Source organism: Miscanthus floridulus, chromosome 7, assembly GCF_019320115.1.
Source record: "Miscanthus floridulus cultivar M001 chromosome 7, ASM1932011v1, whole genome shotgun sequence".
NCBI lineage: Eukaryota > Viridiplantae > Streptophyta > Magnoliopsida > Poales > Poaceae > Miscanthus > Miscanthus floridulus.
Window position 1 is genome coordinate 43,319,769 of NC_089586.1, and position 5,564 is coordinate 43,325,332.

Here is a 5,564-nt window from a genome sequence, read left to right on the forward strand (position 1 = left end):
AATAATGTGGCCGAATACGAGGCACTCGTTAACGGCCTACGCATCGCCATCGAGCTGGGCATCCGATGCCTCGACATTCGGGGTGACTCTCAGCTGGTCGTTAACCAATACATGAAGGAGTCTAGCTGCCATGACGCCAAGATGGCTACATACTACCATGAAGTCCGACGGCTAAAGGACAAGTTCGATAGCCTCAAACTTAATCACGTCCCGAGGCGCCTCAACGAGGCGACCGACGTACTCGCAAAGGCTGCGTCCGGTCAGGAGCCGGTGCCAATGGGCGTCTTTGCCAGCAACCAACACAAACCCTCGGTGCGCTATGAAGGCTCGGATCAGGCCGAGGCTGACTCGTCTGATCTAGCCCTAAGGGCTGACCCGCCGACTGTTCCGTTTGACCCTGAGGTCATGGAGCTTGAAGAGGATCCGACTGCAGAGCCTAACCCTCTGGACAACTAGAGAATGCCCTACCTCGACTACCTCCTCTGTTACACACTGCCAATAGATAGGACAAAAGCCCAATGGCTCGCACGTCGTGCCAAGTCCTTTGTCCTTATAGAGGGCAAACTCTACAGACGGAGCCACACCGAGATCCTGCAGTTATGCATCCCCGGTGAACAGGGAAGACTTTTGCTGAGCGACATCCACGGTGGGGTCTGCGGTCACCATGCCACACCAAGGACCTTGGTTGGAAACCCATTCTGACAGGGCTTCTACTGGCCTACTGTAGTAACCGACGCCGAGCAAATCGTACGCACCTGCGAAGGGTGTCAGTACTACGCTCAGCAGACTCACCTCCTAGCCCAGGCACTCCAGATGATCCCCATCATGTGGCCCTTCATGGTCTGGGGGCTCGACCTGGTTGGGCCACTCAAAAAGGCGCCCGGGGCCTTCACCCACCTCCTTGTCACCATAGACAAGTTTACGAAATGGATCGAAGCTCGACAAATCTCCACGATCAAATTCGAGCAAGCTGTACTGTTCTTCCTCGACATCATCCATTGCTTTGGAGTAAAGAACTCCATCATCACAGACAACGCCACGTAGTTCACCAACAGGAAATTCATTCAATTCTGTGATGAACAACACATCCGGATCGATTGGGCGGCCATCGCACTCCCCCGGATGAACGGGCAGGTTGAGCACGCAAACGGCATGCTCCTACAGGGCCTTAAGCCTAGGATCTTCAACCGGTTGAACAAGTTCGGCACGCACTGGCTCGCTAAGCTCTCGGCGGTGCTCTAGAGCCTAAGGACAACTCCTAGTCGGGCCACTGGCTACACACCTTTCTTCATGGTCTACGGTTCCGAGGCTATTCTCCCGATGGACCTTAACTACGGAGCACCAAGAATCAGAGCATTCGACGATCAGGGGGCCAAAGCATCCCACCAAGACACCATGGACCAGCTAGATGAAGCCCACGACATCACCCTCCTCCGTTCGGCCAAGTACCAGTAGGCATTGCGATGGTACCACAGCCAACGGGTCTGGGACCGAGCCTTCAACATCGGGGACCATGTCATCCGCCTCGTGCAGAGCAACAAGGACCGCCACAAGCTCTCCCCACCCTAGGAGGGGCCGTATGTCATTGTGGAAGTACTCCGCCCAGGCGCCTACAAGTTGAAAACCATCAATGATGAGGTCTTCACCAACGCCTGGAACATCGAGCAGCTACATCGTTTTTACCCTTAAATAAACGCATACTTCTTCTTATCAGTTCTTATCTTTACGAATCTCTAATCTTTAGTGACATCCAACCCCTGCAAACTGTGAGGGGTCAGACCTCACTCGGGGGCTGATACAAATGGTACAAGTATGTTTATCGTGCAGACATTTCTTGTGTTACCTTTGCAAACATTCTCTAAGTTTTCCACTCTTCCCATAACATGTCCTAATGGCTAGGATTTTGGGTGCAAATTCTGAATATAACAGGTAGGACTGCGGGAATCCCACACCCCAGCAGCTATGACCTCCTTGCTCACCAGCGTAATTAGAATGAATTCACCCGCACACCTAGTTTTTTGCAACTTGAGCCATGGGAAGGGTCAGAGAGCACCAAAACCTCTTCTACAAAAAGAGGAAGCTGAAAAACTGTTTGCCGTAACAAAAGATAAAAATTTGTTCATTCTTTGCACAAATTCACCACTTACAAAGTGATTTCATCACGAAAAAGATTAATGTACTCTTAAATTCAAAGGACTATTCACTCGGGGGCTCCCCCACAAACTTATTCAATTACAGTCTCTACCTAGCTTTGCTATGAGTACCACTGCGGCCACCGCGCCACGCTCTCCATCAGCAATGTCCGACCATGTACACGGGCCAGTTCGTCTACTGTGGCCACCGCACCACGCTCTCCATCGGTGACGTCCTACCACTTTGCGGGATCCTCGAAGGCCATCATCTACAACGTCAAGCACCATGCGCGGTGACTACGGTGTCCCTTTGCTGGGGCGCCCAGGGACTATGCCAGCCGTCATCAGCCGCAACCTCGACAGCGGCGCCTCCATTGGGGCACCCAGGGACTACACCATCATCATCAGCTGCAACCCTGACAATAGCGTCAGGGCAGGGAGCACCTCCCGCTGAAGGAAGGACACAATGAACGATGGCAAAGTCGATGACGCTCGGCACCCTCTAGTGCCCCTCCTCCTTCGGCAGCGGTGGTCCCTCCATAGCAAGGGCGGCTCGCACCATCTCATCTACATTGGATGACCTCCAACTCAACATCACGCTCCAGATTCATGAGCGGATTTGTGAGTTTTTCTCTCCCTGAATTACCCTCTCTTACTCATGAACCGATGCATTCGGTGGAAAGGAAGGAGAAGAGGTGGCGGCTCAGAGGCTAGTGAGGAGGTGGACGAGAATTCCTCTTCCCCCCCTATTAAAGAAGGGGCTCAGCAGCTAAGGAAAGGCAAAAGGGTGGGATGAAAAACTCTTTGCCTTCCCATATTCAATGCAAATGCGAAATCAATGCTGACAGAAATCTGAGGGGACACGACGGAGCCAGAGGGACGCGCTCTTGTCGACAAGACGTCGCCTGGTTAGATGGAACCTCGCCTGGGCATGCCCTGCCACTAATGTGCCTCAGGCATGAGGACTGGGGCACGCTCGCATGCAGGCAACTCTTCGCTTCCCTAGGCAGGACCGCGGAGCGACCCAACGACAGAACCCCCTCTAGGGGGAGCCCAACGGGCTGCATGGGTCGATTGGGCGGCCCAGGCAAAACAACAAACGAACGACCATTGAAGATAAGCACCTCTGTTTACTTACTTTGAGTGTTAATTTCTTTACCGAGCCCCGACCCAGCAACAGCAGAGGCACAGACATTGCTCAGGGGCTGCCGAGGGTGTCTATCGCCCTCTTCGCCCAACCCCTCCTTACATTTAAAACCGGAAGCGCGGCGTGTGGGTATAAAACTTTGAATATAGTTGGACAAACCGCTGGACCCTACGCCTCGACGGCTACGGTGTTTTGTGTTCACCAGCATAAATCGAACTCACAGTTCCCCGCACCGCAAGCCTCGGCTCCCACCTTCCTGAGAAGGGTTTGGAGGGGTCCACCTACAGAGCCTCCTTCGAGGAGAAGATGCCAGGTCGACTAAATCAATCGAGCAGCTCAAATCACCGCCGAGAGACAGGAAACAAAAAATAGTGATGCTTATGCAGGTTATGCTGCCATCATCACAAACATCAGGGCCCCGCACGAACACATCTGGTTGGAGCTTCCCATCGCTCATACCACCAAGGTAATGTTACCAAACCCCACTTTCATTTCAATTAAGTAACACATTAAAACCATACATCTGAGCATTGCATATGCAAATCTCTGCATCTCAAACGCTTCGTGTCGCATCACGAAGCGGCAGCCGCCTCATTCAATATGAGCGGCGAACGACCGAGGTTCAAAGGCTGGCCCACGAAGGGCTCGAGTCTGCCTTGCATCAAATAGAGCCAGGGAAGAAAAATAGAGACGAGCCCCAGCGGCCTTGCCCGACCCTGCTCAGAAGCGGACAGGGACGTCTCGACCTTTCTTGTTCGATTCTAACCCCGAGCCAAACCCATAGAATCTCCATTGAGGAGAGGCCAACGGGCCACCTGAGCCTATCGAATAGCTCGGGCATCTAACGAGAGGCGGGTTAAGAAGTTGTAAAATGCCACAACAGGGTTCTACCAACCCCGTCAGCAAATGATGGACCCAGATTTCACACAAACATGCCCGTTAGCGAGCTCATTGAGCGCGACACTCGAGCCATCAAGGCAAGTGTCGTTAGCTCAGCCCCTTTGATTGCAGAAACCGAGGATGGGGTAACGCGCAAAAACACGGACGACCCCTATCAGACCTTAAAGGGCTCAGGGGCTTGAGCTAGATCAAGAGATCGAGGTTCGAAGGCTGACCCGCGAAGGGTCCGAAGCCGCCCCGCGTCGAACAAGAGCCAGGGGAGAAAACGCAGATGAGTCTTGGCGGCCTGTGCCCAACCTGCATTGAGGCGGATAGGGTCATCTCAACCTTTTAGTTCAATCCAGCCCCTAGCCGAGCCCATAGAAACCCCATTGAGGGGGAATCTATTGGAAGGTGGGGCAAGGAGCAACGGAATGCCACCTGAGGGCTTTCTCGACTCTGTCGCAAAGCAACAGGATCGGATTCTGCCCGAACATCCCCATTAATGAGCTCATGAAGCACATCACTCGACCCATCGAGGCAAGTGACGTCGCCTTAATCCATCCAGTCATGAAAAACCACTAATGGGGTGACAGTCACAAAATGAGCCAACCCTCGACTGAATCCCCACCACGCGTGGGGCTCGGGGAAGGCCAGACCAGCAATGAGACCGAACATACGGTCACACAGCGATCGCCAAAATCCCAAGTAAGGGGTACGTGCGAATACAAACGTAAGTTCACTTCCCTCGCTCCGGTCTCCAGTAACATCCGACCCCAGTAACTGCAAGGGGCCGGATCTCACTCGGGGGCTGATAAAGGTACGGGTACCTCCTTTCCTTTTTTCAAAAAATTATTACAACAGACCTTTTCCTCGCACCAAGACTGGTGGCAAAGGTCGGTGGAATAGATTGGTAAGACTGCAAAAGGCCCACGCCCAGACAGCTATGGTAATTTTTGCTCATAGCCAATCAAAATCTCCCCTAAACACCTCAAGCCCTATAGTCTTAAATAATGGAAGGGTCGGATCGCATAAGTTTCGCATTGCAAAAAGGGAGAAGGTAAGATCAAACAAATAAAACAAAATTATGAAACAAAAGCCATGAATCCGCTTTTGGACACAAAAGTACCAACACTTGTTCACATATTACAGATAAGTGTTTATCAAACTTATTCAACTAACTACTTCCACGAAGGGAGAACCTCTTCTTTCAGCCTGTTTGCCAGGTTTCGTGCAAGGGGAGCCACCGCCTTCTCCATCTCATCTAGCTCAGCATCTTCATAGATAGGCGTGAAGCCTTGGCTCATCACATCCAGGTTGATCTCCCAATCATAATGGGAATGGGCAATAGCGAAGGCTTGGGTGATCCCGGCGTGAAAGGCGTCCTCCTCAAGTTGGCCTACCCC